This window comes from Oxyura jamaicensis, chromosome 1 (assembly GCF_011077185.1).
Source record: "Oxyura jamaicensis isolate SHBP4307 breed ruddy duck chromosome 1, BPBGC_Ojam_1.0, whole genome shotgun sequence".
In the NCBI taxonomy this organism is placed as follows: domain Eukaryota; kingdom Metazoa; phylum Chordata; class Aves; order Anseriformes; family Anatidae; genus Oxyura; species Oxyura jamaicensis.
Window position 1 is genome coordinate 199,764,143 of NC_048893.1, and position 13,540 is coordinate 199,777,682.

Sequence of the window (13,540 nt, forward strand, 5' to 3'; positions counted from 1 at the left end):
TTTGGAAGGGGGGGGTGGTGCAGGGGTGTGTAACAGAATTCTGCCAGAAGGATTATGAGACCAAAGTGGGCAAAGTGGGATACATGGGAATTTGTGTGATTGTTCTCTCAGTGCAGTATCTCCTGAGATATCCTTATTTTTAATCTCATTCTACAAATTCTACAATGTTGTACTCCTTTGATGCAGCTTTGTGGAATTCTCATTAATTGCATTCAGTTTTGTTTTCAGGAAGCTTGAAATTTCATCATCTGCTAACATATGCTGAAATGCATGTGTCAGTTTTATAATAAATTTCCAATATATAAAAATATCTATAAAACATACAAATGCAAAATTAGTTTGCAACAAAATCTCAAGTTATCTGTTTATTAGGGAAAAACAAAGTTGGTAGTGCTGTCAATTACAGGAAGAGCGAGGCAGCTTTAATAATAAAAAGGCATTTGCAGTTTCTCATAACTATACTAAGCAAATTGTTTGGGCTGAAAATTTCAATGCCAGCTGTCTGCCTCAGGCTGAAGTTTTTTGGAAAATTTCAGTCAAAACAGTTCAGCAAATTCTGAGAACAAGGCTAGGGAAAAATATGTTGTTTTACCCATGTAAAAAATAAAAATAAAAATGCCTTTAGCCTTCTCTCTAAAACCTCCTCTGGGATCTTCAGGACATCAGAGGAAGGACTTGAAATTTGCCCGGGAGAGAACTATTTCTTTTTTAATGAATTTTATGGGAATTTGTGCGAGTTTGGCCAAGTTTAGACATCTTTGACAAAACACTGTTGATACATGCTCCTGGGTGCACTTATGCATGTTTGCCAGCTTCAATCACTTATGTTTCCACCTGTGTGGAACTAAACAAGATGGTTTGTACTGTAGGGTGTGCCAGGTCTGCTGCTTAGTATCATAACTGAAATCAGAGATGCTCTCCTGAGCATGGCATTCCCTGTGGGGCCATCTCCAGCCAGGAGGAGCTGGATCAGGTTGGGGTGGGAGACCTGGTATTAGAGGGATGTCACTGGGATCACAGGATAAGGCTGGAAAAGGTGAGAAGAGAACCATGGGATGGGTCAGGAGGGATCTGTTTTGGGGAGCAGAGTACTCTGTGAAACCAAGCTATGATGATGTTAGTTTAAGCCATTGACACATGTAAATGCCAAACTGATGCAATGCAATAAAGCTACTAGTTCCATGAAGATGTCTTAAAAAAATAAAATAGCCCAAAACTAGACTAAAAGATCAATAATAAGATTTAAAAGTGTATACCGGACACCCTGAATTTAAGGAAAAAAAAATAAAAAATGTTGCCTTAAGGAAGTGCCCTGCCTGTCTTCAGTGTGGTGCAGTCATTATTTTCAGGACTGGGTTTTATTCAGACCAACCTGGAGATAAAGCAGTGAGAACAGGGAGGAGAAGACAAGGTCTATGATCCCTGTCTCTCCCCTTTCAGAGCTGGGAGCTTTGTAGTGACTAAGCAGAGGATGGAGATACAAGGATGAATATGTTTCAGATTAACCAGCCAAACGATGCCCTGAGACTACGAGCAATGCTGGGCAAGTCATTTCAACCCAAAATTTCGTAACTGTGTTGAAACGAAGCATGTTGCAACTTCTGGATACTCCTTTTGATATTTCAGGGCCTGCTTATGTGTCGAACACCCACCGCAGCAATTAGAGGTTGTGTGAACTTTGCCTTACCACCAATAACCCCCGACCACGGCTCTGTCTGCAGGAGTGCATCTTGAGATCAGCTCTTGGGAATGCTCTCTGCTTTCTAGCACAAAAATTTGTGCCAGTGTCAAGATGCTGATCACACCTTAAAGACATCCACACAAAGGTCAATTTTCTGGAAATATCAGCATTAATTTGCTCCCAGTTGATGGGATCTGTGCTGTACCAAGCCCAAGCTGCCAACACTTTGTGGATCAACAAGGAGGAAGGAAATTTCAGCGTCCCTCATGCTCCACCGTTTTTTCTAACCACTTTTGGCATTTACTTCTGAAGGCTTTATGACTAACCAGTCCATCCCTTCCTATTCTTTATATAAGACAGTTGAAGATGAAAGTTTTCAACATCCAAGAAAACAGAGGCAGTTCAAAAGGAATTGGCAAAATACCGAAACCTTTCCATTATCACATTGGGAAATCATACATTCCAAATATGATTATATTCATATTCATATATGGATGTTGTGGTTTGGCCATTTAAAGTCCAGGTGACCCAGCAGAAGAGATGTTTTACAGCTTTGTGGCCTCTGAGACTTTGCTTTCATGTGGGACTGCAGACCGCATTTGAAGAAACTCTGCTCAGGAACTGAATCCTGGCTTCTCCCTCCCTCCATACGGCACAATGCAGAAAAAACAGACCTGGATTTATGCAGGGACCCAACATCCCCCAAGGGCTGAAGCACAGTGCACAGCTCCAGATTCCAGTTTTTAAGAAATCTGAAGGTCGTCAGTGCACTTATTGGAGTCTGCGGGGGAGAAGAGGAAGTCTGTGAGATCCCACCACATACAAAACACAGGGTTGAGTTAAAACTGCAAAATGAGATTTGGTCCTGCTGTTTCCTGACTTTTGTCTAACTGAGCAGCCTCCAGAATATTTTGAAGAGTCTGCATGTGCAAACATAGGCAAGCTTCTACTAAGTGTTTAGAAAGAAAGATACACTGAATAATCACCTAAAACCTATATTAGTGGGCAATGAGACATCTTCTGCATCCACATCTGCTATGGCAGGATGGCTAGCATGCCTGCCACCAGTGCCATCAAGGTAGATGCAGCATGAAGCATGATTCTGGGCTGCCATGGCTTTCCTAGACTACAGCAAACATGACTTCGCTAAAGACCGAGGAGAGATCAGTGAAATCTAATTGAGTCATCCCCATTTAAATGGGCTGATAAATGCGACTCAGCAAGCTCCTCTACCTAAATGGACTATCAGCAACTCTTCTCTTCTTTCGCCTTTTTTCTCTCTCCTTCTCTCTTTAAGAAAAGGATGCGTTATATCCTAGAAAGCAAATTTTATGTGGAATAGGAAACTAAACTGCCAGTCATGTTCCATCTCTTCTGTTTCTTTCTTCTGACTGCCAACACAGTGGAAGAATGTAAATTTTTGCATTTGGTGCTTTTATAGACATCTTTACATTAAAAATATTAATAAAAAAAATCACCTCTGCTGATACTCATCAAAACAATACGTGATGAAGTTTGAATGCCAGTGCAGAATAAACAGCTTAGCTCCCAGAAATTTGATATAAAGATATCTGTGAGCAAGACTCAAACTTCCTAAGAAATTTAAACTCTCTGTAAGAAATGTTTGCCACCCCACACAACCAAACACACATGCCCTCCTACTCTGATTTCACCTCCGCCTTTAAAGTATTCTCCAGGAACAAAGATTCAGGAGAGCTGGCAAAAAAAAAAAAGAAAAAAAAAAAAAGAAAAAAAAAAAGTATATTTCTAAGAATATAATTTGACTATCAGCACATCAAAGGTGAAATGGCACAGAGGAACACAAACCAACCATTTATACCTTGAGTAGTAACACAAGTCCTATGGCCACACTACAACATCGCTTCTCAAGCTATGGTGATTAGTTAGAGAAAAAATTTTCTCCAAGATTCTTTTCCTTTTTTCATCTAACAGCAAAGAGGAAAGCTATACATTTATATATTTAAAAAATATTTAATTACAATATTTTTTTCTCTCAAAGATACTGGTCAGGGCTCCATGAATACCCAATTCACTGGCAAGTGGTGTATGTTACTGTCTCAAAGAACCCAGCAGTGTTAATCTGTCAGTTCAAAGCAGAAGCAAAATATTTCAGCTTTTAGTTACAATAAGCTATGTGGATAGACCTTTAAGAGAGAAGGTAACAGCCAGTCTTTAAATCTGAATTGACATTGATTTACAGAGTTTTATCTCTTTGAATCAAATCTGAAACAGAATTTCAAGCCACTTCACTTTCTGATATGACAATTACACATTTTTTTAAATACTGAAGAGTTTGCTTTAAAAATAAATTTTTAAAAAAACAGTCTCCAGTGCCTATGGAAGTAAGATAAAAAGCTAAAGCAGCATTAAATAAGATATCAAACAAGTAAGATTTTGTTTATTTTTCTTTTTTTAATCTTTTTTTCCCCAGTAAATTTTTAAACTAGCCTTAATTTGAAATCCCAGTATGAAATCACATATGTCATGCAACATTCATCCTGCCAAATCTCCCTCATCATGCTATTACTGCAATATTAGTAACTTTTGATCTGGAAACATCAAGTTACGTAAGATCATAGTTCTTCTTGCAAGGAGGTGATTCTGTCAGAAAATGAAGCAGTGAAGCGTTAACTTGAAGAGAACTGGAAATGACTTTCCCAGGGAAAGGGTAGTTTTGCTTAAGCATCTCAGCTATTTTAAAGTGCAAGAGCTCAATGTTATTTTGTCTTTCTTTTATTATAGTTTACCATTTTCAGAGAAATGGTAAACTACCAGATGAAAAATAATCAAAGCGGAATCTTAATTGGAATATTGTACATGTTGTAGAGAGAACGAAGTAACATTTTAGTTATTATGCACCCCAGGAAGTCAATGACATCAAATAAAAGCACAAAAAAATCTCTCACTTTATAAAAAAAAGAGAACAACATTTTCCCTTGCCAGTGTGCTATCTGCTCACCAAAACAAAAGGAAAGTATCTAATTTAAATGAGTCGAGTAAAATAATTAAGATACAAGGAGTTCAAAAACACAGTTTTCTCTGTGCAAATCTCCCTCCTTCCCCAGATCCACTGAAACCAGTGACAACTCCCTTTTCCATCCATGTAGTAAAATAAATAATCTGAGGGGGAATCTCCCTTCCCTCCCCAGTCAAAACCAAATGAGAAATTTTACTCTTTTCTCTCAATGATTTTTCTCCCTGTCCCCTATCCTTTAAAATCAGAGAAGGCAAATTCTCCCCAGAAAAGATTTTCTAATCCAGGTCCCCTTGCTAATAAAAAAGGAAATTATGAAGTTCACTTGCACACCTCCTTTTCCCCTTTCCCCTGCCAAAATCCAGCCTGAGAACCTCTTTTCATATGCACACAGCAACTCTTTCTCCACCCAAACATAAAATCTTCCCTCCAGGTCCCACCAATAAATGACAGATATATTGCAAATTTCCCTTTGCATGGAGATGAACACATTCATGAACATATGTAGGGGAATGGAGGGTGAGGCACGAAAGCAGGACTCCCTGCAGAAGCAGAATACAGTTTAGTGAAGTGGCAGTAACTCCCGATCCTAGTGAGTTGTTTTTTTTGGGGAGGAAAGGGAAACTGAACCAGGTTGTGTGCAAAGGTACCTCCTCCCCTTTCTCTGCCCCAGCTGTGGGTGCAGAGCCCTCACAGGGAGGTCCTGTGCTGATCTCTGCGGGGAGCACAACCCAGGTAACACCTTCACGTGGACATAACTCTGCCCTCCTCATCCCTAAATCTGCTGGCAACCAGCGCAGACCATAATTTCCCTGCTCATATGCTACCTTGGGGGTCACATTTACAGGGGAACGTAGCAGTGGGGAACCCTCCCGGCCCCAAACCAGACCGCAGCAACGAGGACTGATCCAGCAGCATGGCACAGGCTGGGAGCTGGGAACCGAAGAGGGAAGGGCAGCTCGCAATGGCCACAAACCAGCAAATTCCTCCAGCCTCGTAACGCAGGCAGAGCCTGCTTTGAAGGCTTGTCTCACTGCAAAACAGTGCAACAGCAAGGGATGCATCCTCCTACCTTTACAGGTAGGAACCCTGCCACACACACTAAAAAATATACGGCTATACTCACTGTTTTTTCCACCTAAGCCCATAAAAGTGCTACAGGCTGAGACGCCAAGTGGGAGGCGCCTGGCTCGGAAGAGGCCAATGAAATAAATTAAATACAAATCACTGGCTGAGCCCCAGCCTCCCCCAGCCAGGCGGGGAGATGTGCGGCTCTCCCATGGCTGATGCCCTGCCCTGGGCTTCTCCTTGCCGGACCCAGCGTGCTGCTGGCACATGTGCAAAGGGTAAATCTCAGGTTTTGCAGGCACATATGGTGCACACATTGGGAGCAGAGCACTTTCCATAGGAGGGGAGGGGCCACCCTACAAGCAAACAATTTTCTTAGGGTCAGCAAGACAGAAAGAAAGGGAGTAGGGATAGGTTGGGGTCTGCCAAGTTCCTCTGCCCAAATCCTGTGTCCCCAGGCCCAGAGCATCTCCTACCAGCTTGCAACCCCCACCAACTTGCTACACCACAGCAGAAGTTTACCTAGCAGAGCACACAGTCAACTTCCAACTTCTAAGCTTTGCTCTCATTTTTGCATTTTCTGTCCCTCCCCTCATATGGGACATTTGTCAGAAAAAAAATAAAAATGAAGATATAAATTCAAGATGAGACTTCACCACACAAAGTTAAGAATGAAGATATGTATGGGGTGTGGGTGTGAAATTATTTTATAGTTTATTTATTTTATATTTTTTTCCCTTTTAATCAGAAAGAATTGAACTTTCCTGGAAGAACCATGAGTAAATGCATTCAAGATGCAGAAAGGTCTTGTCTATCTGGTCAATAAGTATTTAGCAAGCTCTGTTTTGGCTGTATAAAAATTATGTTTCAAAGACTGGGGATCCCATAAGACAGGAAGACTGTGGCATAAATATGTTTTTTTTTTTTTTTTTTTTTTTTTTTTTTGTGTGCTTACAATGCTGCAAATTTCTAAGCATGGTCATGGTAAGAAAGAGTAAATACACACTGCCTCATGTACTACTTAAACTGCTTTCTTTTCTTTTTAAGATTTAGCATACCTTAACTACTACTTTTTTCAAAGTAGAATATCCCAGATATTTTAGACCAAGATATATATATATTTAATAAAACTAAATAACAGGAAATAAGTGACCTTTGGTAGCATCTCGTTTTTATGTTCTGCAGCCCAAATTTGTATTTCAAAATGCAAATTGCCGAGAATATCAGCACGAGCTCGAACCACTGCAATTCTCCCAAGCACTCTAGCATTTTTTTTTTTTTTTTTTCCCAAACGCCACACTGTTTGGGGGATCTCAGTAGTGGCAGGGCATTGCTAGAGCAGGGCTTTAACATCTAATGCCTAAGAAACAGAATTGTCACCAAGTTGCAGCCAAGCACATTTTGTTTTTCCTAATTTTGGTTGGAGGCAAAGCCACCCCCGTGGAAAATGGGAGACCCCTTCCCTATCCCCGACTCTAGCACAGATCCAAATGTAAACACACACACACACACACACACACACACACTCCCACAACACACCACCCTGCAGCAGGACATGGGGACGGGGCGGAGGGTTCAGACAGAGCAAAAGGAGCTTTGTGCAGCTGAGAAATACCGAGGCACTTCCTTATTTTATCTTTTCCTTTCTTTTATTTCTCTCTTCCCCCGCCCCCCCCTCCCCCCCCCCCCCAGCACTTTTACTATTACATAAATAACACCGATTGATTTTAAAGCTGCATCCTTGCTCCAATGCCTCCAGATCTGCACTGCTGTCTCCCCCAGCACAGCCGCACCACTCGGGGTGCAGAGGGGAAGGGCTGGGGGGGTCGGGTGGGAGAAGCCACCCCAAACGTATCCTGAAGCAAGGTCTGGTTGGGCTGAGGGTGGCTGGTCCCCAGCGCCCCAGCCTGGAGCCTCCAGCAGCATCCCTGGGTTCCTGCTGGATTGCTGCAAACTGTGCGGAGGGAGCAGCAAGGGCTGAGATGCGCGGGGAGAAAAGCAGGCTGGGCAGAGGGAGGGATGGTGGGGAGGAAAAGGCAAGGATTCAGGGAGCTTCTCCCCAGCCCCGAGCCGTATGCCTGTCTGCTCGGTGGGGAGAGGAAGGGGGGGAAGGGAAAACTGGAAGGAGGCGATCACACAAATGCACTTTTCGGAGCAAAACGCAAGCTTACCATGTCTGCAGGCTTCCCCACCGAAATGCCACTTATGTGTCCAGCGATCCCAAAGTGGGCAACTACGGCCAGGCACCGGAGCTCATCTCAGTAGGCAGCTCGGCAATACACCACCGCCACCCCCAAAAATCAAAATCAAAATAAAAAAGACCGGTCCAGCTTCTTTCCTGGCAGGAATCGTCCCTGGTAGGACTGCCCAAAATAAGCAGCTGCAATCCAAAGGCTTTATTTAAAGCTTCCCCCCTCCTCCTCCTCCTCTCCTTTCCTCGCTCTCTCTCTCCCTCTCTCTGTTACACACAGAGAGAAAGAGAGACACACACAGGTTACATGAATGGGAGGCAGGAGCCGGCGCTCCCGGGCTGGGAATGACAGGCACACATGCGGCCCGCTGCTGCGCACCGCGGGCAGCTTGGGGCAGCATGTGCACGGGGGTGGCGTGGGAATGGCTTGGACACAGGCATGGGGTGACATGGGGAGGTTTATTGGGTGGGAGTGAGGTGAGCATGGGGAGGAGATGGGCATGGGGAGGAGATGGGCATGGAAATGGGCATGAACGTGGGAATGGAAATGGACGTGGGCAGGAGATGGACGTAGGAATGGACATTAACATGGAATGGAGATGGGCATGGGCATTGGCATGGGCATGGGCATGGAAGGGAAGTGGGCAAGGACATGGAGAGGGGATAGGCTTGGGCATGGGCATGGGGAGGAGATGGGCATGGGAATGGACATGAACATGGAATGGAAATGGACATGGGCATGAGATGGACATAGAAATGGACATGAACTTGGAATGGAAATGGACACGGGCATGGGCATGAGGAAGAGATGGTCACGAGCATTTAAGGGAAATGGGCATGGTCATGGGGAGGAGATGGGCATGGGCATGAGGAGGAGATGAATGTGGGCATGGGCTTGGGGAAGAGATGGACGTGGGCATAGGTTTGGGCATGTAGAGGAGATGTGTGTGGGCACAGGGAGGAGATGGGCAAGGGAATGGCCATGAGGAAGATATGGGTGTAGACCTAGTCAGTCATGGGGAAGAGATGGACATGGGTGTAGACATGGGCATGGACATAGAGAGGAGATGGACATGAGTGTGGGGATGAGATGGACATGGGCATAGAGAAGAGATGGACGTGGGCATAGGCATGGGGAAGAGATGGAGATGGATATGGGCATGGGCATGGGCATGGCCATAGGTATGACCATAGGGAGGAGATAGACATGGCCATAGGGAAGGCATAATGTGAGTGTAGGGAAGGGATGGGCATGGATATGGGGAGCAGGTGGTCAGGAGCATGGGGATGGGAAGGGTATGGATATGGGCATAGCATGTGGAAAGGATGCATAGATCTGTGTGTTGGCATACAATGACATGGCATGGGCATGGACATTGGATGGGAACAGGCATAGGCATGGGCAAGGAGGTGGCAAATTCACAGCGTAGGCACAGAAAAGTGATGCATATGACATGGACATGGCATTGGCATAATTGGTGTAGCGAAGGGATTGACATGTCATGGGCATGCGGAGAAGATGGACAGGGACGTGGGCATAGAGAACAGCTGGACATGGACTGGGCTTGGGAATGGGCACAGCATGGATAAAGAATGGGCGTAGGTCTGGGTCTGGGCATGGGCATAGGCATGGGAATGGTAGTGAGATGAAATGCATGTGGACATGGGCATCTGAAGGTACTAGGGAGGGCAGAGAATGGAAATGAACTTAGCCATGGGTTGAGCATAGGCATGGGAATGGGATGAAATGGGGATAGGGATGAGAGCTGCCTCAGGTGGTGCCTCTGTGCCCTGTCTCTGGTGTGCCTCCCTCTGTCTTCCCAGGGTCAGCTGGGTTCCAGCGTCAGCACACATAACAAGGAGGAGAAAACCTCTGTTCTTTCCTAACCCAAGTTAGGCAACTTGCACAACGCCTTGCTTTTGGGGTCAGGAAGCATCATTCACAGTGATGCCAGGAGATTATTGTTATTATTATTAATAATAATGCATAATTATGTTGTTTAATAATTTAAACCAAGTTCTCAGAAAGAAGGACTGCAAGATTTCAGTTGCATTAATTTAAAATTATGTCTTCATTGAGAGGAAGACCAATGCTGCCAGTTTCTGTCTTTTAAATATTTGTATGATTTTTGATTTTTGTTGTTGTAGTTTTTTTTTTTTTTCTTTCTTTTAATTTAAACTGTAATGATAAGAAATTATATTCATTTACTCTTTTTATTCAACGTGGTCTGAAGGGGAGAAAGGTGGGTGGTGTATCTATGTGTCCAGCCCTGCTACTGCTTCATTGCCTGACCTCAGACAGGTCCCTGATAACTTACTCTTGCTTGGGTTCATAATCTGTTGTTTTTTTACACCCAGTCTATCATTTTCTCATGCATCTAATAATCATGCTTTTCTGTTTCAAGTCCCTGCTCAAAATTTACTCCTGCAAAATTTTTTAGCAACAGTCTCTGCGTGGCTTAAGCTGTTGTCACAAATATTGCAGTGATACCAGATTAGGCCTTAAAACTGCATTGTAAGAAGAGTGTTGAACATAATGGATTGCGGTACTTCATGCAATGCTTTGAGGTACATGGGGACTGTCCTCTTTATGGCACACCTTTAAATCAGCCAAGTGCAAGTCAGCTATGTTCTGTTTTTTCTTTTTGTCCTAAAATTTCCAGCCTTTGAGGAAGGTAAGAAGGTGAGACTGTATTTTATTCCAAACCCAGAAATCAGGGTAAAAAGGCACACAGCAAATCAAAACATTAACTTAAACAGTGGAGTTCTCGATGTAACGGTCTGCTTTGCAAAATAGCTGCTACTGTTCACTGTTTTTCCAGTCATACATATTAAAAAAGAAATACATTTGCATCGGTCTTGCTGCCTGTGGAATATATTCCACCTCAGGAATCTAGACTCTAGACAAAGGTAATTTAGGTCTCTGGAAGGGCAAAGTTTAATTGAGAAATATATATATTGTTAGGAATAGACCGTATCCAAATTCAATGGTAATTGTATAAGCCTTTCAAAAATCATACAGTATGCAAGCTTCCAAAATTTCTGAACAAGAAACATTTCCATTTAAATGCCAAGAGGCAATTTTCCCTCTCTTGTTCAATACTAAATCAGTCACATGAGCAGTTTGCATTTGATTTTAGAAAGGAAATGGAACATCTTCATTTCCAATTGCATATAACTTTTGCTTTTTCTTGTTCTTAGTGCTCTCACTTGTTTGCAGTACTTTCCTGCAGTTTTGAAATTCTTCCATTTGATCTGCCTGTTCACTCCAGCTATATATTTATTTAACCATTTATTTATCTATTTATTTATTTATTTAAAGTCCAACAGTGTTATTAATAGAACCTAGTAAACCCAACTGTGCAGTAGCATACGGTTTGTTTGTATGGTGGCTGGTAAATCCAAGTTTAACAGATCAGCACTGTTTGTGTAATTGTCTTTTCCCTGTTAACTGAACTAGACAATGATGCTCTTGGAATAAGGAAAAAAAAAAAAAAAAAAAAAAAAAAAGAGAGAGAACGATAGTAATTTAATGGGACAAAACGACTTTGCTTAGGAAAATCCCCCTGCTTCAGTTCACAGCAAATTACTGTGGTTGCAGAAGTGTGCCGCATACCAATTTGGAGCATATTTTATGAAGATGTTCATTTCAAAATGTCAGTGTTCACCAGCCTGCCATATTGTGCCTGTGTCCTGCACAACAGTAGATTTGCACAGTCGAATGTTACTTGTGAACAGAAACTATTTAGTCAAATTCTCTTCCAGATAATGCTTACGTAAAGTTTGTAAAGGAGCTACGTCTATGGAATGAGAAGGCAACTGAAAAAAATAAAGCCTATTAGACCTTGTGCTTTAGGAGACAGGAGAACAAGTCCTGTAGCTGTGGTTCAGTTTAGCACTTAATAGTCCTGATGTTGGGTTATGTTTCCCTGCTGACATTTGCTCCCACAAACCTATCAAAACACCTGTCATGAAGTCCCCATTCATCAAGCAAAAAGTAGCAACATCTGCTGTGGTCAGAGGCATCTTGCTGAAGAAGTTAGGCAGCAGAAGTGCCTTTAGTTCGTTAGGTCAGCCCTTTGGCAAGAGGTGCTGCACCAGTGACAACCTCTGCTAATTTTTTTTTTTTTTTTTTTTTTTTTTTAACTTCCAAGAGAGTAATGCAGAAGGAAAAACTCATATATTTTAATCAATGGAAGTGAAACCATTTGCCTTTCAGAGACTATAAAATAATACACACCCCAGGGTTCAATGCTCTTTTCTACTCCTCCAGAACATTCTTAAGGGGAAATCACTCTTTTCTTGATGAAAGTGCAATTCAAATGTGGAAATATGCCATTCTTCATGCTTTCTCCATAGGGAGCAAAATGATTTCTGTAATTAAACCCTTTTTACCAACATTTCCTGATGAGAATAGCTTTTTTTAGACAAGGGGAAAAGCCATGTACAAAAGGGTTTGCAAAACCAGGTCTGGAGGGTTTGACCTTTAAGCCTCTGTTTGAATTAGTCATTTTGGTTGAAAGGTGCATGAGAATGAGGCACGTAAAAGCTGCAGCTTAAGTTTCCAATCAGGCACTGCTGAAAGGACATGGCTGCAGGACAAAGGAAGGTATGAGTACCACTGCTAGTGTTAGTCTAGCTATTACAGATAGCATTGGCCCTGAAAACATGCAGCCCGATGTTCGGAGCACTTTATCAGCCCCAAGTGTGTAGCCCGGGGCCCTGTTGGGCTTGTGATGTGGTCTGTACTACAGCATTGCTGCTGCACTGGTTCCCATGGTAGCTAGATCAAAGAAATCCAGGTTCTCTGATATATATCAGGCTGTCATGGGCAGTGTAGACAAAACTGGAGTCAAATACAAAGTTGAGCCCTTGTATGAGCTTTTGTAGGACTGGGACCTGAAGTCTACATCATGCTTCTTGTCACCACAGAGTGAATCATGTCATACACAGAGATCAAAATATGGGACTGAACTCTAAGCCACCTGCATGGCTGAGGGCTGAGAGCCCAGTCCTGTGTGATGGACAGCAGGGTTGACCCTGCAGAGCTGAATCCTGGAGTTACCACTTGGAGATAGGTTACATCTCTCTGCCAAAACCCTTGAGCAAGGTGAGGGAGCTGAAATCACAGGGGGCTACTGACAAATGCTTTGGGCAGGACTTCCCTCCTCCTACTCCATGGGATGCCTGCACCTTAATCCCGCCTGCATTGACTGGGAGAGATGTCTCCACCACTGGTAACATGAGATGGTCTCTGGTGAGGTGTTAACACTTCATTTATTCTTTCATTTTATTATCTGATGGCCAGCAGGATGCTAAAGGCTGGAGAGGGTCCTTCTATCTTGACTGAGATGCCTTTTGTAGCATCTCAGCGAGTATCAGGGCTTAGGGAGGACAGAACTGAGCACCTACCCACAGTACTGGGCCTTATACCCACACTTTCTTTGTTTTCAAAGTACCAGCGTCTGTTGTCATACCTGAGAAGTCAGTGGAGGCAGAAGATGGAGATGAGAGCCTGCTACTGCTTACTCAGGAAAAGTTCCTATCAAATGAGTTGGACATTTGCCTGAGTGAGTGTTGCAGGATTCGGCCCATATGCTTCTCA

General features: G+C 43.1%; 1 protein-coding gene across 4 annotated transcripts in view; it reads right to left on the reverse strand.

Annotated features, from left to right (window-relative positions):
• The window catches only part of TENM4 (teneurin transmembrane protein 4), a 901,054-nt gene that overhangs the window by 582,470 nt on the left and 305,044 nt on the right, over nt 1-13,540 (reverse strand). For 2 of the 4 annotated variants that reach the window (XM_035330205.1, XM_035330196.1), the window contains exon 1: nt 7,916-8,400. The exons of 1 other annotated variant lie outside the window; for it this stretch is intronic. The gene's annotated coding sequence lies outside the window, so the exon portion shown is untranslated. Of the gene's footprint in view, nt 1-7,915; nt 8,401-13,540 lie in introns of those variants that run through there. One more of the 4 variants, XM_035330213.1, reaches the window with a different exon arrangement.